We start from the raw sequence: 22,775 nt of genomic DNA on the forward strand, positions 1-22,775 counted from the left end.
ACTTGTCGAAGTATCACTGTTCACAAGATACATTCACAATATTTATGCCCCTATCGGGAGTAGAAACAAAACGTTTTCTGCACACACTCACGATTGACGCCAAGTTGCAAGATGAAAGTTTAGCTGAAAGCTCGAAAAGAGTTGTTGATAGAAAAGCATTTTTGTAGGACCATCGGTTTTTCTTCGAAGACAAAGGTGAATATATACGAGCTTATAATAGCGAGGTACGTACAGGATATGTGATTGGAGTGTCATCAAGGGTTGAATGAACAAACAATTCATCCGCAAATACAGAACTCTTCTCCAGATTCAGCGTCAGGTCTGGTGTTATTTGTAAAAGTTTTCTTCCTGCTTCAGTCCTGCTCTCCAACATCCTCGGATACACAATTTGAGGAGCTAAAAGAACAAAAATTAAAATTTAAATCACCATTAAAAAACAGCTGCTTAAGGCAAACAGTTGGCTTTTTTCAAGAAGACCAGAAATGCTTTCAGCCACGCCCCTTCTTTTGCGCAGACATTTCAACATTGAGGGAATTACGGCAATAAATAAACATAAAGCACAACACAAAGTACAAACTTTCGCATCGCAAAAGTCGCGCGATTTCAGGTACAAGGCATCACGCGCTTCAACATAACCATGGATAGCTTATGGAAATAGAGAGAATGAGATTATTTCGCACTCTGATCTACGTAAGACAACTAAATTATACTCTTTCCCCAGCCGCTCATGAGAAGTCAGCGTGGCAACCATGCTGTTTCTCGCTCTTTTGGGTACAGTCCCGCCAACGCACCCTTTTTGCGGGACGCGTACACAAAGCTGTCGCTGGTGCACCGCCCCTATGGAGCAGCGCGAAAGCAGTGAATAAAAAAAAAACAAATTGGGCATAATGGTTACAATTTATAATTTATTCGCCATTGTTCCAGGTTCTTGCACAGAAGGTATTGAGTTTATGAGTCAAATTTGAAAAATTGGCTGCGTATCTGCTCCTTTCGTTGCAAATGACGTCAAAAGACGATAGTCTTTATCGACTTTTGCGAAGTAAATGCCTCCCTTCGCTTTACGGCTTACCTCTCATGCTGTTCCTCTTGCGTCGCGCTCCTCCCAAGGTAAAGACGCCAAATGTTTGCTTAAATCATTTTAAATTTTGCGCGTTCCACTGCTCCAAACCGGGTGTCTCGATGCGAACGCTGCCGTACGGCGAAGACGCGCGTTAATCGAGGCGCCCTACTTCAACGTTTATAGAACCGCGTTTCCCTACTCCACGTGCGTTGCAAGCAGAACGTGGAAACTATCTAGTGGAACCTTGCGTAACTGTTGTCGGTTGATTTCTTAAGATGGCGCCAGATGCTATAGTGGCGCGGGCGACAGCAGGCGACGGCGGAGTGAATTCTTTTTCTTCAGTTGATGAAGTATTTAATTTCGCAAAAGTCAAGCATGTTTGAATTTTTATAAAGGAACACTGCAAATATCACTTCTGTATTGATTTGTTGTCTCATATTTGCGTAATGTCCTGTTCTTCTTCAACAATGTTGACAGGTATGAACATTACACCGGACCAAGATGGGTAGATTTACCTATGACTATATAAGACTATTGCGCAGGCATTCTTTTGCTTTCGCCGGGTGGCTGAACCGAGTCGCAGACAGACAGACGGACAGACATACAGACAGACCAGAATTTCTGGGTTTGAGTAGCCCAGGAAAGACTATCGTCTGTAAAAGGTCCGGCGCAGGTCAACGCAGAAATTTACCGCTACGGGCAACAGCCTTTGTTTCATAACACGAGTGCTATTCCAGGAAGCCCGAGCTTCAGAGAATTCCCACCAAAGATGTTCGAAGTTCGACGCCCCGTGTCATCATGCTAATAATTGGAGGCGGCCATAAGTACTCTAAAAACGTGATGATATCGTACTTTAGGCTCCAGGTGGCGCCTTCCTTCTCAAGAACGACGGGGCTCACGCAGCCTCCCACGATAACTCATTCGGGAACTTCCCTACGGAGACCGACGACACGACTCTAACCCCTCATGACTAGGGGGCACGAAAAACGAGGGCTGAATAAAAAAGACACGAAGAGCAGCGCAGACTAACAACTGGACTTTTCTTCATCACTGACAACATACATACCCTCTTTGACAACACCCGCGCATAATCAAATGTGTACGTATCACGTCATACACGTCATAAAGTACGTCGGTCAAAGGAGCAGATGCGTACCGGATTTACTCGCGTAATGATCGCACTTTTTTTTTCGAAAAATTTGATGCGAATTTAGGGGTGCGCTCATTACGCGGGATAAGTTTCTTGCGAAAAATTTTTCGAGGAAAGAAAACGAAAGCATGTTGTGTGTAAAAATGTTTGCAATAGGACACATGAACATCATAATAATAGCAAATAAAAAAATATATAATAAAAAATCCGCAAACCGCAGCCAGCCACTTGGCAAAGTGACGCAAAATGATGGTTTTCATGAATTATGGGACGCGCCGGAACGAGTTCGCTGCGAGGTGACAACAGCTCGACTAAGAAGTGGCTGCCACTGTCACAGTGCGGCACAGAAAAGCAGGCATGGCTGCCGACACAGCAACCTGAGCGTGTTTTTTTTTCTTTGTCTTGTAAGCACATTATGTGCACTTAGTGAGTTTCTTCTCCCGAAACCCCTAGTGAACGCATGCTTGCTGATATCGCTAATATCGACAAGTCTGCTGCAGTAACGTAGCTATTTCCTCTTCGAAAGGGAAGCAAACCGAGATACGCACGACCATCATCAGCTAGACTTGGCACACGTACGACATATTGCTTGGGCTAGTTCGGGGAAGTCCATTGCGCGGGAAATAAAAAAAAATCGAACTTTGACCGCAAACTTCAGGGCTGCGATCATTACGCGGGGGCGATCACTGTGCGAGTAAGTGCGGTAAATGTAAGGCTCATGGACCACATGTCCAGCCTTAAAGGAGTACTGACACGAAATTTCAAAGCTGAGATAACTGTGTAAAACGCTTCCTTTTTATCACGAGATATCTCCCAGCAAGTTTCAACAGCAACCGTTCGGAGTAACATATTTTAAATCCATTTTAATCTTCACCCACATGCGAAAGCCCAGAGCGGGTACGGCATGACATCATTGCTACGTGCCCCATACTGCCGACGTCAGGGCTCCGGTGACGAAGCCGAAGCGCTGGTTGCGGTTGGCGCGCACTGCTCCAGCGTGAGTACACGTCATGATTTTGGGACTGACGTCACGCTGCCCGGGTGTGAGGACGTTGGGGATAAGCAGACGGGTGTGTGACTCGCGGAGGAAGATCACAAGAAAGTTGACGCCATGGTCTTGAACAGATAACTCAACACTGAATATATTGGAAACGGAACGCGCACACAAGCGAAATAAAAAAATACAAACAGGTCCGACCCTCTAGAGTTCGGGAGAGAAGCGGGAAAAAAAAAACAATGCCACGCTCACGGCTGTGTTCCACAGTGATGGCGCTCAGTCGCCACGGCGTTGACGCCCTCGCCGCAGGGTTTCGGAAGACGGCGGACCAGTCGCGGTTCCGCTGAGTCACGCGTCGCTGGCTCCGCTCGCTAGGCCTTGCCTCGGAACTGCGGCTCCCAGGGTCGTCGCGGCGATCTGACAGCTTCGCGAATGGCGACGTCGGTCTTCCGCGTCACAGGCCCGTGGACATCACCCCACTGGAGCGACCACGACCCTCAAACCTTGAAAGCCACGAAAGCCTCGGCCGCCTGCCTGTCGTTTTGGTCCAGCTGCCCTCCGGAACCTGCGCCGTTCGCTTCGCTTCCCAGCCCAGCCCTCCATGATGATGCTACTCCCCTCCTGGCACACACCCTCTAAGGAAAATCGGCCCGGTCACCATCTTCTTTTTCTTCTCGAGGTACTTGCTCTGCGCCGTCGTCCGGGTTTTTCCCCACTCGTGGGACGCCAGTCATCACATTCACCCCCCTGCTCGAGAGGTTTGTTTGGGGAAACAAAACTCGGCACACAAAAATGGTCGCTCATGGCCGCGACGAGACGTATGGTGCTGAAGCACGTTCTGTCGTGTCAGACGTTCAAGCACCACTAGCACCAGCACAAGAGTACAGTCCGAAACAGTACAAAACACTCTCTAACCCAATGGAAGAGAAACCACAAAAGAATCAGCATTTGCCACTCTTAAATCCACTCTATGGAATAAACTGCCTACTTAAAAAAAGTCGGAAAAAGGTGCCCTCTCCTGTGCCTACTCTGTCTGTGGCTTGGAAAGGTTAATCGGCACGAGCAGTCGGTAATAAAGCAGGGGTTAGAGGGAATGACACACCCGCAACTTCGTCGTTGGGTGCGTGTGGCATCTTGAACCCTGTGGAGTGGTTTCTCTTCTTGGCGCTGGGCGAGAGGTGGACGACCGGATCGATGGCAACACGCCGAAATCCCTCGATCTCCGCCATGATCTCCCGTGGCTACTCGGTGCTTAGGCGCAGCCATCTGACACATGCGACACAACTTTACGAAGCGTGCAGTGTCAGCTTGCATCCCCGGCCAGTAGAAGTCCTTGCAGACGCGCTCCATGGTTCGCCTGATACCCCTGTGATTGCCGAGGGTTCCTTGATGGGCCTTGTCGAAGACGATGCCTCGTAGCTCCTTGGGGACGACGAGTTGCCTTCTTCCTTTTCCGGAGGGCAACTGATGCCGTCGATAAAGAATACCAGCATTCTTCACGAACTCGATCGCCGCTGCGTTGAATGTCACCTTTCTGCCGACATCGCCGAAAAACTTTCGGAGAGAAGGGTCTTGCTGCTGAAGCGCACATAAGTCAGCAGAAGTGATATTGCAGAGGCTGTCAGCAACGGCAGGTACCTGCGGCATTGTTGTCGTAGCCTCGCTTTTTGCTGCGTTGGTGCGCATGTGGGTCTTCAACCCCGCTGCAGCTCGCGAAGACGATGGCAGGTTCCGACCGCGCAGGTCTTCTGGGACGCGGACGCTGCCTTGTCCAAGCACCCTGCTTGCAATGACTGGTTCCTTTTCATGAGGCTCCTCTCGTGTGATGTTCCGATTGTCTTTCGTATTGGCATCACCAGTCCCCTCAATGTTCCCTATAATGACGTCGCACAAGGGGTTGTCCACGCAGGACGCTTGTACGCGGCCTGAGAAGAACGGGGAATCGATTTCCACGTCTGCCTCCGGCAGGGACAGACACATTCGATTTAATAGTTTGACGGTGCTCATGCCTCCTGTAAGCTTGGTGGCAGCAACGAGAGAGCGGTGCACGATGACCGTATTACAGCCAGTGTCTCGCAGGACGACCACGGGTTGGCCTTCCAGAAGTCCTCCCGACGTTGGTATCCTCTCCAGCTCGGTTGTCGGCGTGCTGCTTGCTGGAGACACTCGCACAGCTTGGCGTCGTCGAGACTTGCTAAATGCTTGAAAAGGTAAAAAGCGCGACTTGGACAACGACAGTAGAGAAGGACGACGCGACTTGTCGTTGTCCAAGTCGCGCTTTTTACCTTTTCAAGCATAATGCACCAACTTGCCCAACAGATTTGTTTAATGAAGTTGCTAAATGCCTCTACTGGAGAGTTTTTGGGTCCGGTCATTGCGGAGGGAACATGTCTCACGTTCTCTGGCAGGTTGCAGCAAGCTTCAGCCTGGTATCGGTGTCCGTGCTTGCGGCCCCTCAGGCAGAAGGCGTTCTTCTTGTTGGGCTGGCTGGAAACCTGTGACTTCGCCCAACAGTCTGACGCGCGGTGCCCTAGCTTATTGCATAAGAAGCAATGTGGCTTGGTCGTCTTGTGATCATGATAATCAGGAGCGCGAGGGAGTGCAGGGAACTTGCCACTGTCTTTATTTTCTTCCCTTCCTCTGCCCAGGTTGACTAAGCCTTGAGCTTCGAGGTATTGATCAGCCGTCTCAGCAAGCTGGTCCAGGTTCTTGCAGCCCCTTTCTTTGAGGAAAATGGCGAGGTTCTCGTCGCACTGGCTCAGGAATTGCTCGGACACCATTTTGTCCCGGAGCGCGGAGTACGACTGCTCCGTTTTCGCCATTTCCTGCCAACTGTCGAAGTAACCGAGAAGACGACCAACAAACTGACGACCTGTTTCTGAGTTCAGCGGCCTGGATTCTCTAAACTTGCACCGGTACCCTTCTTCGGTGTACCTGAACCTCTGTAAAAGGGTCTTCTTCAGTTTCGTGTAGTTCAGTGCATCGTCGGACGACATGCGGCCAACGGCACTGAGCGCCTCACCTGTAAGGCACAAGTGTAATGAGAGCGCCCACTTGTCCGAAGGCCAACCTTGGCTTGTTGCCACACTATCGAACCGCTGTATATAAGCGTCGAGCTCGTCTCGTTCCTCATTGAAAGCAGGAATCAACTTGTGAGGGCTGTGGAAGCTTTGTGCCGCTTTAGTCGCGTTGTCACTTCCCACGGCGTCCGAACTCGCGTTGGAACCCTGCGACCCTTCCTGAAGTTGTAGCCTCAGTTCACGCATGGCGCGTTCAGCCTCAATTCGAGCTCTGGTCTCGGTCTCCGTCTGGTGTGCTAACCTTGCGGCTTCTTTAGCCGCCTCGCGTTCGGTCGCACGCTTCTCTCTTTCTTTCGCGCGTTCAGCGTCCATCCATTCTCTGAGATCCTTACCTGACAGCCCTAATTCTTTGCCGATGAGCATCAACTTCTCGAGATCCATCCTCGTTCGTCACACCCACTTGCCTGCTTAAGGTCTTCAGATGGAAGTAGAGCAATGTCCTGTCGCGGACGCCAAAAATTGTGAGGACGTTGGGGTTAAGCAGACGGGTGTGTGACTCGCGGAGGAAGATCACAAGAAAGTTGACGCCATGGTCTTGAACAGCTAACTCAACACTGAATATATTGGAAACGGAACGCGCACACAAGCGAAATAAAAAAAATACAAACAGGTCCGACCCTCTAAAGTTCGGGAGAGAAGCGGGAAAAAAACAATGCCACGCTCACGGCTCTGTCCCACAGTGATGGCGCTCAGTCGCCACGGCGTTGACGCCCTCGCCGCAGGGTTTCGGAAGACGGCGGACCAGTCGCGGTTCCGCTGAGTCACGCGTCGCTGGCTCCGCTCGCTAGGCCTTGCCTCGGAACTGCGGCTCCCAGGGTCGTCGCGGCGATCTGACAGCTTCGCGAATGGCGACGTCGGTCTTCCGCGTCACAGGCCCGTGGACATCACCCCGCTGGAGCGACCACGACCCTCAAACCTTGAAAGCCACGAAAGCCTCGGCCGCCTGCCTGTCGTTTTGGTCCAGCTGCCCTCCGGAACCTCCGCCGTTCGCTTCGCTTCCCAGCCCAGCCCTCCATGATGATGCTACTCCCCTCCTGCCACACACCCTCTAAGGAAAATCGGCCCGGTCACCATCTTCTTTTTCTTCTCGATAGTACTTGCTCTGCGCCGTCGTCCGGGTTTTTCCCCACTCGTGGGACGCCAGTCATCACACCGGGTGCGTGGGGACGGTGAAGACCTCGGCCGGCTGGGCCACGGAGAAAGAAGTATTTCCGTGGGCTGGGCCACGGCCGGACTGGAGGAGCGGCGAACGCGCACTTTGAGAGTGCGCGCCCGCTGCTCCTCCAGCCCGGCCGTGGCTGGGCACACGCGTGTGCTCGCTCGCGCGCGCGTCCAGAGCAGCGGTACGGAAAGAATAGTGATGTCACGTGATATCTCCTGTCATGGCGGCCGCTCGGCGTTCGTTGTGTCGAAACCGAAACTGACACGAACAAACGACGCAGTAAATAATGTTTACGCGGCGCTCGACCGCCAAATGTGTCATCCGATGATTAGTGGGCTGATAGTACGCATACCAGCGAAAAAACGTAACACGAAAATTTCGTGTCAGTACTCCTTTAAAGGTCAGCCATACATGCATCTGGCTGCGCATAGTGCGCAGTGCACAGCAAGAAAGTGCGAGCGGCTATTTGACCCTACGACACGGAGTTCCACCACCAAGATAGGACAACAAGAGAGATGGTGGAAGCGTCGCAGATGCCGAAAGTAAAGGGAACATGCTTAAGTCAACCATCAGTAGTCCTGTCCGATAAGGAAATTAATGTTAGACAACATAAGATAATGTAGAGTGTAAAGTGTTTTTTAAGACGAAAGTGGTTTGTTCCATTTCAATGACGTCACATCCGTCAAGGAAGTGACGCCACTTCAACAACGCAAACGGCCTGTAAAGGGTGCACCCCTGCACACAGGGTCATCTTGCTGGGAGCAACCTTTAGTAGTGAAGAGTACGTTATAATTAGTGTTGTTTGTTTTCAGGCTTTATATTTTAATATGAAAATGTTTAATGTCGGGATACACCAAGATTTCACTGATGTTATATCCGTCACAGAAATGACGCCAATACACCTTTGCCGAAGCGACCCGCCAGCAGGCCGTCGCTCAGTAAGTACACCCACAAGACAGCCGAGCGAGCGAAGCAACTTTATTGAAAATGCCTGCAGAACGATTAGCCCTCCTATGTAAGGAAGGCGTCACCGTGACGCGGCCATGACGTCTTCCCGGCTGTTGGCGCCTCTACTCCGGCCGCGGCCTCACTACTCCCTTTGGTCGACTGCGCCTGCCCCTGTTTTGGGGTGGCAGCCTCCCTCCGGTTTCGCTCGGTCGTTGCCTTTCGAGGGCCGCCGAGATCTGTTGGACGGCCTGGGCTTGGACTTCTTGATAGTAGCAACGCATTGCGGCCTCGAGCCGCGGCGGGATCGTTTTCATCGTTGTAGCTTGCTGCGGGTTCTTGGCACAATCCCAAAGGATGTGAGCCGCAGTGGCTCTCTCCTTTCGGCACACACAACAAAGGTCACTTACATAAACACTCGGACATATGTGCTTCAGCAGAACCTGGGTGAGTAACGACCCTGTCTGTAGTTGTCGATATATTACTGCTTCCTCACGGGTCAAGCCCGGATGAGGTGGTGGCATAGTCCTTCTATCTAGTCTGTACCACTTCACGATTTCATGACATCTTACAAGACAGCCGCCGACCCGCAAATCATGCTCAGCCGCACAATTCGCTAAACATTGCAATTTCGTGTTTTACCGATTCTTATAATGGAGGAATGAACCACACTTTTATCTTGTGTTTGTGTGTATTACGGGATACGTACACATTTGATCATGCGCGGGTGTTGCCAAATAGGGTACTTCTGTGGTGAGTAATAATCCAGTTGTTATTCTGCGCTGGTCTTCGTGTCTTTTTTGTTCTGGCCTCGTTTTTTGTGCGCTAAAGTAACAGTCATGAATTGTCGCCAACTAGCCTGCATTTCAGTGTCATTGCAGTCTAACCCCTATTTCCCTAACTCATCTTCCCGTCCACAGCCGACACACAGATATCCTGTACCATCAGCCCCAAAGCAGCCCCCATCCCCAGTCGTTCTTTAGGACTAGCGACGCCCACGTATGTTGCAGGCTTCAAACACATACCTACACAGTTAGACCATCCTGCATCACATATCCCCCACAAAAACCGCACGCCTAACCACCTACCACTTAGTGCGGGGATGCTCCGACCCGCCCTTTCCCCTCCGCGGAGTGCTGGGAGTGCGGGTTCGACTCGAGGATCAGATCAACCTGATCTCCCGGGCTACGACAGCGGCTATGGCCTGTGACTTTCTGTTTAATATATACCAGTTGCAAAAACTGCGCTTCAGAATCCTAGCGGCGTGGGCGTACCTGCTCCGTCGAAGCTGACGGATAAGTGTACTGGCGCGGCCCCTAGGAGACGAAACGTGACTTGAATAAACCACTACTTAATCATAATTTCTTTGTAAAATAAAGCTTGCTTTTTAAATTTGGAGACATAAATTAGATGTTATTGTCATATGTTTTTGCGGTTTATCTTTTTATGACTTACAGCAGACGCCGCAAGCACTTGCGCCGTCAGCTTTCTACTGACAGGCGACAGGCTCATCAACTTGACCCCTGCTCGCGACTGTTTGCCCAAGCGCAGGGAGGACAACCGCGGACCGGCTTTCAATTCATGGGGCCTATGGGGAGATTCTCGGCTGGTATATCTCCAGTAAATCCGGGAAGATGAAAATCACCTTTGCTTCATTTTATTTTTCGCTGTGCCTAAAGGTACGTCGGACGTACCCCGATCCCAGAATGTAAAGGTACGTTTGGCGTATCCCGACACCAGCGGCTACATATATGTCGGACGTATGCCGATAACAGATTCTAAAGGTACGTCGGACGGTAACGGTCGAATAAGTGTCGCATCATGGCGGCGATGGCAGCAGTACGTTTTTACCCAAGCGGCCGAACCGCTACCGCTCACTGACTAGCCGCAGTCACTGTTAATTATTAATAATGACTCTGACTAGCCAGTGAGCACAAGTGGTTCAGCCGGTTGGGTAAAATCAAATTAGATACTCCCATCGCCGCCATGATGCGACACTAATTAGACCATTGCGTGACGGACGTACCCCGATAGCGAGAGGCTGAAGATACGTCGGATGTACGCCGACCCCGAAAATATTCCGATCCGTCGGGCTAAAATCCGTACTCCGATGAAAGGACCTTACGTCGGACGTGCCCGATACCCAGAGGCTACAGAGAGGTACGCGGACTTAGCCGGTGGATGACAGTACAGGATAGTCGGACGCACCCGCAGGCCGCAGATATATTCTGAGGTTGTGCTATGAGGTTCCCTCTGGAAATGCAAATCCGGTGCCACACAGGAAGAGCCTCTCGTGTGGTCTCATGCTTTTCACACTGGACGAGATTGCCATAATGCAGGGGTGCCTAATGTAGGAAATTTACCACTGGGATATTTGTCGCACGATTGTTCATCTTGTTGGCCGTCTTTTACGCCGGGGGATCCTGCCTGGCTTCGTGGCGAGCTCGAATGTTGCTACGCAATGGGTTCGGGCGTGACGATTCTCCAGTTCGACCTGGAGAAAGCCTTTGACTGCGTGTCCCACAAGACCTTCTTTAATGTTTTAGAGCACATCAACCTTGTTTCTGTCATTGGAAGGGGTGTGGCGATGGCGTACCGGAACTGCACTACACGGCTGATAGTGAATAAGGAATTGGGAGCGGTCATCGAGGTCCAGCGATCAGTGCGCCATGGCTGCCCCCTTAGCCCTTTATTTTTTTTGTGTATACATTAAAGCACTATCACGAATACTATCGCGACAGTGAGTCCTACTGGCGGGGGCGGGTGCAAACACTGAAAGAGAAAGCAAAAAAAGTGAAAGCAACTGGGCTGTCAGTGTTCGCGAGAGCCAGGACTTGTAATATTTTCTTCGTGGCAAAGCTTTCGTTCGTCATTCAAGTGCTGCATTGTTCGCGTTTGAATGTCCAGAAGCTACATCGCGTATTTGCTGTTTTTGTGTGAGGTCCACGTGTGAGATGGGCAGTAGGAGGAATTTTTTGGGCGAATCCTTGACGGCGGATTAGGACTGACTCATCTGTTGTACGGCCACTAGTAATCTCATTTTTGCTTCTACGCGATGTAATGCCCTGGAATGCAAGTTCGGTTAATGCGTGTTTTATCAGGATTTGTGGTTTCTTCAAGTTGCATGCCAGGTGGTGTCCAGGGATACTTTGAAGAAATTGCTTTGTCATTCCGAGTTTTAGCAACGCGTTTTTGATGCAATATCTGGCCAATGTAACAAGGAAAAATTATATTGTTACGGTAAAAGGGAGGTTTATTTCCTGGACAGGACGGATAAGCTTCACAGGAACGAACGGGGCTCCAAACGCACACGCCTGAAGATCGTTCCTCTTCCTCTTCCAGCCCAGGGATTGCCCATCCGTCATGCACATGTCCAAGTATGTGAGGCGTTACAATTCCCCCCTTCACAGACGAAACCGGCAGGGTGAGTCACTGTTCACAGCGTGGAATGAATGCCTTCAAGCGGGCGATGTGAGCCAGTTGCGTCTTGTTGCTCCGGCGTCCAGTCGTAGTGAGCCGTGACAGAACGTACGTGACGTCGCTCAAGCGATCAACAATAACGAATGGGCCTGTGTAGCGTGACAGAAACTTAGTGCACAGGCCGCGCTTTCGTATTGGGGTCCATAGCAAGACCAAGTCACCTTTTGCATAAGAGACGAATTGGTGCCGACTGTCGTAGCGCTTCTTAAAACGCGTCTGCGACGCCACAGTTCGGAGTCTTGCAAGGCGGCGAGCCTCTTCGGCAAGGCACAGCGTCTTCGCAACCGAGGGCTCACAATGCAGCGAAAACGGCAAGATGGAGTCCAGAGTATTACGAGGAACACGAGCGTACAGCAAGAAGAACGGACTATAACCTGTGGTTTCATGCGTCGCAGTGTTGTATGCATATGTGACAAAAGGCAACAGCTCGTCCCAATTCTTTTGGTCCGAGTCGACGTACATGGCGAGCATGTTAGTAAGAGTTCTGTTTGTGCGTTCGGTCATGCCGTTTGTCTGAGGGTGGTATGGTGTGGAGTGGCGGAAACGAGAAGTACAAAGACGTAGAAGCTCTTCAATGACGTCTGCAACGAATTGGCGACCGCGGCCACTGATTATCACCCGAGGAGCACCGTGCCGAAGAATGAGAAAGTGCAACATGAATAGTGCCACTTGAGCAGCGGTGGCGGTCGGAACAGCCGCGGTTTCCGCGTATCGCGAAAGATGGTCGACGCAAACGATGACCCATCGATTACCAGTGGAAGAGCGCGGAAACGGACCTAGCAGGTCGATGCCAACTTGTTCGAACGGAGAATTTGGAGGTGCAACTGGATGAAGAAGTCCCGGTGGAACATGGGTAGGGCGCTTATATTTCTGGCACTCTTGACAACTGGCTACGTACTGCGCTACAGTGCGATGCATATTCGGCCAGAAGAAGCGTTCTTTTGTGCGATGCAAGGTTCGCGCCGTTCCCAAATGACCGGAAGTAGCGTCGTCGTGCATTGTGCGCAGAACTTGCGAGCGCAGGCGTGTTGGCACAACAAGAAGAAAACGGGCACCCCACGGGAGGTAGTTCGTCTTCCAAAGCAGCCGGTCCCGCATAACGAAGCGGCGAGACGAATTGGGACCATGAGCAACTGCAAACAGCGGTTGTAGGCTGGAGTCGTTTTGCTGCTCCACGATGAAAGTTTCAGCATCAGGAAAGTTGGAGCTAACCACTGCCAGATAATCGTCAAAGTTGTCAGCGTCTGCTTCGGGTTCAGAGGCCGGAAGCCGAGATAAGCAGTCGGCGTCCGCGTGTTGGCGGCCGCTCTTGTAGCGCACAACAAAGTCATATTCCTGTAGACGCAAGACCCATCGGGCTAGACGACCAACTGGATCGCGAAGTCCAGTGAGCCAACACAAAGCGTGGTGGTCAGTGACCACAGTAAATGGGCGTCCGTATATGTATGAGCGAAACTTCTGGAGGGCAAAAATAACTGCCAAACACTCTTGCTCCGTTACCGTATAATTTCGCTCGGCTTTGCTCAGGCATCAGCTAGCATAGGCGACAACATGCTCAACATGATTATGTTTTTGAACGAGCACCGCGCCAACACCGATTCCACTCGCGTCAGCGTGTATCTCAGAGGGCGCGGAAGGGTCGAAGTGACGCAGAATAGGGCCTGATGTCAGAAGAAATTTGAGCTGAGAAAACGAAGCCTCACATTCCGGTGTTCAATGAAATGGGACGTTGTCATGTAAAAGGTACGTAAGTGGCGATGCCAAGTCCGCGAACCGAGGAACGAAGCGACGAAAGTATGAGCACAACCCCAGGAAGCTGCGGAGCTCGCGCACTGAGCGTGGTTGCTTGAAGTTGCCGACAGCTTCAATCTTCCGAGGATCAGGCCGGACGCCATCCTTGTCAACCATGTGGCCAAGAACCAGCGCTTGACGCTCGCCAAAATGGCACTTCTTCGAATTCAGCACGAGGCCGGCACTCTGCAGGCAGTTCAGGACGGTATCCACGCGGCAGTTGTGCTCATCGAACGTTCGCCCGAAAATTTATACATCATCAAGGTAACACAAACACACAACCAAATTTCCCACTTCAAGCCACGCAGAATCGTGTCCATGAACCTTTCGAATGTTGCCGGAGCGTTGCATAATCCGAACGGCATCACGTTGAATTCAAAAAGACCGTCAGGAGTGACGAAGGCCGTTTTTTCCTTGTGTGCAGGTTCCATCGGGATTTGCCAATATCCGGATCGTAGGTCCACGGACGAGAAGTATGACGCTGAGTGCAGACAATCAATTACATCGTCTATTCGAGGAAGCGGGTATACGTCTTTCTTCGTAATGGAATTGAGGCGCCGATAGTCCACGCAAAATCGCCATGACCCATCTTTCTTCTTGACAAGGATGACAGGTGCAGCCCACGGACTAGATGACTCTTGTACAACACCCTTTTGCAGCATTTCTTTGACCTGATCCACTATAACCTTGCGTTCATATGGGGCGACTCGGTAGGGCTTTTGTCGAATTGGACGTGCCGAGCCAGTTTCAATTGTGTGACGCGCACGTGAAGACGGGATCCGGATGTTGGGGCCGTCTTGGGTGAAGTCAAACAAAGAATCATGTCGGGATAGAACGGTCACCAGCGTAGCACGCTCACTTGAGGAGAGGGATTTATCAATCATGCCCAGAAATTTAGAATCAGGCACGCCGCTAGTGGCAACCTGAGGCTCACTTTCACACACCACAGCAACAGACGCGCTCTCGTAAGCCTCAAAACGGGCAAGTTTCATGCCTCTAGGTAGAACTACGTTATGAGCGGAGCAGTTCAACGCCCACAATAAAGTGTGACCATTGTTGATGCGAATAAGGCACCACGGCAACAAAATGTCTTTTTTCGCACAGTTCCCGGCCAGTGGCTCCACAAAGGCGTCCAGGGAGCTGACAGGGATTTCAGAAGCGGTCACCGTGATGAGTGATGCTGTGTGTGCTGGCAGAACCACGTCGTCACAAACAAACAGAATTTCTTCAGCTGGAGAATCGTCGCCAGACAAGGGAAAGAGAAGACTGCTCACTGAAAGTTCACCGGCACCACAGTCAACGGTTGCCCCACAGTCCCGTAAAAAGTCCATCCCGAGAATGACGTCGTGTGTGGAACTGGGAAGCACCGCGAACTCCACTGTAAACGTTTTCCCGGCCACCGAGACGTTCACACTACAAACACCCATAGGTCGGAGCCATTCGCCACCAACTCCCCGGAAAGAAAGAGGCTGATCCCAGCTGAACATTACTTTGCGGCCAAGTCTTTCCTTGAACGCATAACTCATTACAGAAACGGTGGCTCCAGTGTCCACTAAAGCCATTGTTGAAACTCCATCGACCGAAACTTGAACTTTGTTTTTGTCCATAGAAACAGGCAGAGGTTTATCGATTACAGACGGTCCAGCGACCTCACCCCCATCGGCCGCACTGCTTAGTTTCCCGGGGGTGGTGACATCGGGCGGCGGCGAGGCGATGGCGACCTCCTCGGGCGCATTGTGGGTGGTGTCAGGCTGCGATCCGATGAAGGAGAACCACTTCGCTGCGCATTTTGCCCGGAGGGGGTCGGAAGTACTCCCGGATGCCACGACGAGTCAAGCCTGTAGGAAGAACGTTGAGGGTATGCGTCTGGGGCCCTGTATGTTGGCAGCTGGCGTCGACGACGGCAGAATCGCTGGATGTGCCCCATCATGCCACAGCGATAGCAAACAGGCGGCCGACGCCCCGTATCTGACCGTTCAAAAGACGCATATCGCATATCTGGTTGGTAGGCACGCTGGCCAACCTCGCAGTTTTCTGTGTTCGAGTGAGAGTGATCCAGTTGTAGATTCGGTTCGTAAGAGTCGGCATATAGATTACGAGAAAAGCGACCTGGCCGCCAAAAATCTGCGTCCCTGTGATAGGGACCATTAAGATTTCCCGCGGCTCGGTAGGGCTCAATGCTTGCAGCGTTGATGGACGGATTCATGCATTCACTGTGTACACAAGGGCACCGGCACGCAGCCTCTTTCGTCAGATAGCGTTCAGAGAAGCTTGCTGCCTTGCTTGGCACGTCTTCATGTAGTCGCAACTCTTCACGGACTATTTGCCGTATGGTAGCCGCGAGATCAGCGGGAGACGTGCTGTCAACGCTTGCGACAGTAGTCACGTTGGATAAGCGGCCAAACTTTGGAGTTATACGGCGTTTTTTTAGCGCTTCGAACTTGCGGCAATGCCGAATTACATCCGACACGGTGTCCAAATGCTATTGCTAATGAGGAATGTGTAGACGTCCTCAGCAATTCCCTTCAGTAGATGGCCCACCTTGTCGTCCTCAGGCATTTCGGCGTTCACTACTCTACACAGCTGCAGAATTTCTTCAATGTAGGTGGTGCAGCTTTCCCCTGGGACTTGAACTCGCTGCAGAAGAGTCTGCTCCGCTCGCTTCTTCTTGGATTCAGCGTCACCGAACCTTTCCTTCATTAACTCTACTAGCCGATCCCACGTCGTACATTTCGCTTCATTGTTGTCAAACCACACCAGGGCGGTCTTCTCCAAGGAAAATACGACGTTTGCAAGCTTGTCTGCCGCATTCCAACGGTTGTACTTGCTCACTCGTTCGTAATGGGTGAGCCAGTCATCGACGTCTTCTTCCGCTTTGCCTTCAAACTTCCGTGGTTCTCGTTGCAGCTGCCAGCCGCCGGGCGGTGTCGCCGAAGAGTTGCCTTGAGCCGGGGGCGCCATGACTTCTCGGACGGGGGAGAGGCCAGCTACGCGACGGCTTCGGCGAAGATCCAGTGACGCCGTTGTCCGCTGGGTTTACCCCGCACCTCCACCAAGTCTGTTACGGTAAAAGGGAGGTTTATTTCCGGGACAGGACGGAGAAGCTTCACAGGAACGAACGGGGCTCCAAACGCACACGCCTGAAGATCGTTCCTCTTCCTCCTTCTAGCCCAGGGATTGCCCATCCGTCATGCACATGTCCAAGTATGTGAGGCGTTACAATATAATTATGGATGTGACATAGCCTTCCCAGTGCCTCTGTATAGAGCTCTGTACAAATATGGTCCAGGACAAGATGTGTTAAAACGAGTGAAGGGAATGGAACTGTCACCTGGGTACAAAACGTTCTTTTTTAAATCGCACACGGGTACACTCTCAGTCGGAACTTGGATGAAAGAAAGGGGGCTCTCTGTGCCATGGGGATCCAACTGTTCTATTTGCAAACAACCTGAAACTGTGGAGCATGTTTTTCTTCACTGTTGGGTTGCAGTGTTCCTTTGGGAAGTCCTCAATGGTCACTCCAGAAAGATTTTCCACTTAGCCCACACGGCATACGCTTTTTGTGCATTGATATAGAGGATAGTGTGCCATTTGACAGTGTAATGTTGTTGGGTCTGCAGAGCATTTGGCGTTCGCGCATGGCTTGGCTGCATTGTGATGTAGACGCGCGACCAACGAGACATTTTTTAGGGAGAGTGTGTCACAGTTTGTTGAAGTTCAGAGAGCGAAGAGCTCTCCACCAAAGTGGTTGTCTAGAATTGAACCCTTAACTACGCTTAGGGATTTTTAAATGACAACACCGGCCCTGGGGAGGGGGGGGGGGGCTTGGTGGCATTACTGTGAGTTTTTATTTGTCATTGTACCTGGCACCTGGTCTTGCTGTCCGAGATTGGAGGAGGAGGAGGTGGAGAAGGAGAGAAACGTTTATTGAAGCGGAAAGTGCTGTAGTGGGTGGCCTTCCTAGTCCGGATAGCCGCGAGTCGTGGCAGCTGCTCTTGCACGAGACACGAGGTTAACCTGCGTCTCTAGCAGGCAGCTAGTCACCTCGCACTTCCAATAAAGAAAAAAAAAGGCTTCGTGGCGACGAGACACCGCCTCAAGTCGTCAAGTCCTACGTTCGAATCCTCCTGCCCCAGTTCTTTTTTTAACGAAGACAACCGACATTGCTACGCATTTTTGCGTCATCTTTAGATGATGGTGGACAGCAGTGGTGTTACGTTCCTTTCATTACACGAAACACTGCACCAATCACTCGATTATTGAAGGCTGATTGGTAACATGGTACACACAGCGCGAACAAAATGCGGTTTGAATTGCTCGAATTCAGCCAGCCAGTCATTCCTCTAAGGAGTAAACAGGACAGGCTCATCATAATCTAATAACGAAATAGCAAGAAAAAGTTGAATTAATTGCAGTGCGAACAGAGTAAATTTTTCACAGTTGTGGGTTGTGCCGCTGCAAAACACGGCTTTGGCTGGTCAAGGAAGCACAGACGTGATAAAAGCTACACAGTCATAGCTCACAAGCTGCACATCGGTCCTCTTTTAGGGGCGCGGCTCCTCTTGCTCGGGCCCTGTCCCGCCCCTCATTGCTGCTGCATAAGGCACGGCACATTAATGATGATTGTGGCAGGATCCCCCTAGGGATTGGCCAACCAAAGATTGGCCGAAGAGAACAAAACTTTCAACGCGTTCGTTGCTACCCAACAAGGAGAAGAGGAAGAAGAAGTTGCCGTTCGTCGCCTGCGAGCTCAGGACACGTACCGGGGGTACGCGACACAAGGCGCTGTGCAGAAGGCGACGGCCAAGCTGGCTAAAATGTACGTCGAGGCTCACGAAAAGGTTTCAATTTAAATTGAGGACGAATCAGCGAGCCATGTAACGGAAGATAATAGGTGTAGAGTGATACCCCAATAGACTGGACGAGAGCGGAGTGGGTCAGGGAAAAACGTGTGATAAAGACTTATTTGTAGAATTAAAGAAGAAGTGGAAGTGGGCAGGGCATGTAATGTGAAGGAAAGAAAACCGTTGGTCATTAAGGGTAACAGAGTGGATCCCTAGAGAAGGCAAGCGTGGCAGATTCCGGCAGTAAGTTAGGTGGGCAAATGAGATCAAGAAGTTTTCGGGGCTGTATTGGTCGCATTTAGCACGTAGCCGGGATAATTGGAGATCTATAAGTGAGGTCTTTGACCTGCAGCAGTCGTTTACAAGATGATGATGATGATGATGATGATATTGAAACGTTATTCAACAACAATATGCGATTCGATGATTTATAAGGTGACGTAACCGGTCCAGGGCAGATGTGGCTTGGCGGAATTGCTCAGTGTCCCAGCGACCTGGCAGCGGCGATCATTGACCCGCGTCGAGTAACGCCACCCCGGGGCCGACGTAGTCCTTTGTCGTGGCGCGAGAGCGTCCAACTGACGCACAGATCAAGTTTGTTTTAATATAATCCAATCAGTGTGTTCACTCGTTCCACTGTGTCACTGGTGGCTACGGGTGGCAAGGAAATCGAACATGGTTGCTTTATTGGGATCATAATGTAAAAATATGTAGTTTCTACAAAGTTCATTTTTTTACTGCAGGCGTCAATATGAGCCTTTGAGATGCGCCATCTTTAAATAATTCCCGCTCATGACTAGGTTACAAAACTTTCCGTCATCTTTCCCTTAAAAAACTTTACGTGCGTGGCAACATGTTTCATGACACTTTTAGAACCTCAGAATCATGTCACACTGATGTTGTTTAATTGATTGTAGGGTTTAACGCGCCGACACAATGCAGGCGATGGGGCTCGCAGTAGTTTGGATTATTTTAGACAACCCGGGCATCATTAACGTGCGCTGAAATCTCGTACACACGAGCGTTTTTGCTTTTCCCCTCCGCCAGAAAAGCGGCCGCCACGGCGTTGACGTTACGCGATTTTCAGATTCGTTCGCTTTCAAATATACCACTAGCGGGCGGTTATTTCACCTTCACTATGCCTTATCTTTGGTTTTTTGCGTTCTGGTTCAGATTTCGCCCTATTTGTTCACCGACAACTGTGTGGTATCTGTTCACTTCGGTAGCTCAAAGCCGCGTGGTGTGCTACTTCAGTGGGATGTGTGGAAGCTCAATGTCTCCTTACTGGCTGATGAAATCTTTTGCAGAAGTATTTCGGGGTGTTTACGCAGCACTTTTTCAATGCGAACATTTCATTATATTAACAATGGGTTATTTTTAAGCAAGTGGTGAGAAACTCGGCTATCGAATAGTCTGCTCGTCTTGCGTTTCTAAAACGCTTTCATGCCTGAACTTTCCCGTAGATTGGTGGACCTTCATGAACTTGAGGCAGTAATGCCTGAATCAAGTATAGATGAAAGTGGCGTAACTAAAGGACAATTTCAGCAATATGTTACTGAAAAATGCCAAGGTGCTTTAATTCGGAGCAGAGCACGAAGGTCTTTTTTGATGTTATCCCACTCGCTGTTCTCTGTGTCATGTTGCCCATCGGCTCTTGCAAAGGAGATAATTGAGATTACTTACAATGCTACTAGGTATACCGAATCAACAGATATTTCCGGTACATTCCATGCTCATTAGAGCAGGTTATTTGGTGGGTCCAATGTCGTGGGCCAAGAGCTTGGCTTTCATTCTCTCGTTGGCGCACTTCCAAAGGTTGCAGATGGTGAGTGTTCTGGGGGTTTCATTTCATTTGTCCACGGGTGCATATTGAATCTCTGAGCGTTTGATCCCCGTAAATTTTGAGTGCGCGCTCGGTTGAATAATGTACAGGCGGCCACAAATACGGAACAAACGAGTGGGGTTATCGGACCAACAGCTCCCTGTGGGGCGCCTGCTGTAGAGGTAGCCGACTGCGCATGCGAGTCCATGGCTAGTCAGTAACGGCCTGACAATTCATGTCAATTTTCGCCATTTCGAAGACCTCGCCTTGTTTCATCCCATGTGGGACCTGGCGGCGGCTTGCGTGGCCCGCCGAGCGAGCGGCACAGTTGCATCGGCCGGCAACCCGCGGCATGCGCCGAAGTCGTTCAATGAACCGTCTTTCGTTTCGTGAGAGATTTTTAGCTGACCGTTTCTAAGGGTTAGCTGCGCTCTGATATCAAGCGAGAGTGCCATTGCGCATGCGTGCTGCGTTCCGGGGCAAGCGGCGTTACCAGAAGGGACTCCGCTTCGACCGCCGGGCACGCTGAACGGACCCTCGCGGCCACTCATGCTACCGCTCTGAATGCTAAGATGGCTGGCCCCACTGACGCGAGCGCGCTACTGCCAACTCCATATCTTTAGTTGAAATGTGCGCGACGAAACAGAGAAAGCGCTTCCGAATACGCAAAGGTGTCGCACACCCCAACGACATTTAAGAACGAGAGCGAAAAATGTAGACCGAAGCGCGACCGTACTTCTATGCAGCTCCCAGAAAGACAGCCTTGTGCACCAGCCACAATATATTAATTCTTATATTTATTTTTAATTGCATTTTGACACTAGTGACGCGAATAATTCATCGCGCAGGTAGATACGTTTATCGGTTAGCTAAAAGTACAGTGAACTAAAATATTGTAGTAGTTGCAATAGCAAGGCCATTTTCAAAGGGAGGCACTGAAGCAAGAAAATTGAAATCTTCAAGGGGCGCTTTTGTGGGGTACAAGAAGAAGACGCCGCTGGGAACGGCTGTGTCTTTTTATGCTCTCAGCTGGAAACAGCGCATCGGTCACTGGACGAGGTACTACTTTGTCTGAAACTAATATAGATAATTACAAGATCATTCTTCCTCGTCTCCCAACTGGTTACGTTGTCTTGAATAACGTTTTCCTGCATGCGGACTTGAAAGGCCATCCTTACCGGGCTCCTGACTTTAGGGATACGTTGGCTCGCGTTGTCAACCTCCGTGATGTGTGTGCATCTGATAGTATCAAATGAGTCACGTTTGGATGCTTACCTGCGGCTCTAACAGTGTCAAGCAAAAGCTATTCCAGCTCGAGCACACCACCCGGACACAAGGAACATGAAAATGAAGCTACTTTGGGTGTCACGCCATAGAAACAACCGGAAAATTACTGAAGCGCTGGAACCATTCGGCACTACCCAGTCTGTTGCTAGAGAGGTGTGGTGTCCAGGAATGGACCACATGGAGACCGGAGCTCGGGAGGTGTCCTTCATATTAAAGGATGGCGTCTCAGTCACTGACATATCGCACATGATGGACATTTATGGGAACCAGTGACTTGTACTGGTCCCTGGAAGACCACCTCTTTGTCTGCGTTGCAGCAAGACTGGGCACGTACGGCGACAGTGGCAAACACCGCGGTGCAGCTAGTGTCGTCGGTATGGCCCCACCGCAGAAAGGTGTGTCATTACATATGCTGACAAGCTCCGTCAACGCCAGGAATTAAGAACTGATGAAGATGTGTCCGCACATGTTACGGATGTCACGGAGGAAGTGGACGCATCGGGGGAAGTTAGCCAGTCAGTGTTGGTGGGACATCCCGAGGCTGTGCCAAGAAATCCTGCAGCGGGCGAGAGTGAGCAAATGCAGCCCCATACAGTGCCAACTGGTCATGTGCGGAGTGGTGATCCTAATCATGGATCGTGAAGTAATAAGCACGAGCAACCTATTGGCATGGATACCACGACTCGCAAAGGTGCCTTGGAGGAAGACCATGCTTCAGTACCACTGCCTGCCAGCGCTGATGAGAGGAGCGACTTGTGTCCCGGGGATGTTGGAGGCGACCCTCCGTTACTTGCCGCATGGTGGTTGCTTCATCATCTTGGGCGGATGCTGTGGCTCTGCCTGATGATGTTCCGGGTGGTATCAGCGGACCGATGAAGAGGCCTGCTCCTGTGGATGGCCAGAAGTCATCCATCACCGGCACAAAGTGAGGCGTCCATCGTACTGGACTCCTCCGACGCTGCTGTTCTGGCTAGTGGTCTTGTGCCGCTGGCTGCTTCCAAGAAGCCAGAAAAGATACTGTCATCTAAGACCATCCTTAAGTTCTTTATCTGGAGGGGGCAAGGCCACGTAAGATGCTCCCACAGAATGGCAAGTGTCACAGCACTGCACGTTGCCACACTTAATGTGAAAGGCCTAAAGAACAGGAGACGACAGTA

At 50.8% G+C, this 22,775-nt stretch overlaps 1 long non-coding RNA gene across 1 annotated transcript in view; it reads right to left on the reverse strand.

Moving 5' to 3' along the window:
- The window catches only part of LOC144151794 (uncharacterized), a 73,736-nt gene that overhangs the window by 47,237 nt on the left and 3,724 nt on the right, over positions 1–22,775 (reverse strand). Inside the window, exon 2 of the long non-coding RNA XR_013318971.1 lies at positions 233–396. This is a non-coding gene — a long non-coding RNA (uncharacterized LOC144151794). The remainder of the gene's footprint in view (positions 1–232; positions 397–22,775) is intronic.

Source organism: Haemaphysalis longicornis, unplaced genomic scaffold, assembly GCF_048455015.1.
Source record: "Haemaphysalis longicornis isolate Haplotype H1 unplaced genomic scaffold, Haemaphysalis longicornis Haplotype H1 scaffold_9, whole genome shotgun sequence".
In the NCBI taxonomy this organism is placed as follows: Eukaryota; Metazoa; Arthropoda; class Arachnida; order Ixodida; family Ixodidae; genus Haemaphysalis; species Haemaphysalis longicornis.